The sequence below is a fragment of the Asparagus officinalis genome, chromosome 5, assembly GCF_001876935.1.
Source record: "Asparagus officinalis chromosome 5, Aspof.V1, whole genome shotgun sequence".
In the NCBI taxonomy this organism is placed as follows: Eukaryota; Viridiplantae; Streptophyta; class Magnoliopsida; order Asparagales; family Asparagaceae; genus Asparagus; species Asparagus officinalis.
Window position 1 is genome coordinate 2,908,200 of NC_033798.1, and position 384 is coordinate 2,908,583.

The window sequence follows — 384 nt, forward strand, 5'->3', positions numbered from 1 at the left end:
AAACTGCAATTACACCGAAAACTGTTAATTAAAGATGACTAAATACTTCTCTCGATCTCAACCAGCATCTCTACTGACTAAATTTAAATCACTTAAAAATTTTGGAGGACTAATATGAAAAAGAAAACTATACACACGCCACCTTTTCATGTAGTTTTCTTTGCATTTCATGTATAGTAGGGAAATAAGGTTTCAATTTCCATGTACTTTAGCATTTAATAGTGGAAATTTGAAATATGATTTATATTTTTGTGTGGTTTTACAATTTTGTGATGGAATTGTGAAATGGATTTATTTTAATTATATGAAGTTTAGGTTTTTCTTTCACCTACTTACATATATCAAATCTAATTATACAGTGTAATATTTGATCGCTTTTCAATC

The 384-nt window shown here is 27.6% G+C and overlaps 1 protein-coding gene across 1 annotated transcript in view; it reads right to left on the bottom strand.

Moving 5' to 3' along the window:
• Positions 1-384, bottom strand: part of LOC109843849 (PH-interacting protein-like) — a 38,400-nt gene that overhangs the window by 37,253 nt on the left and 763 nt on the right.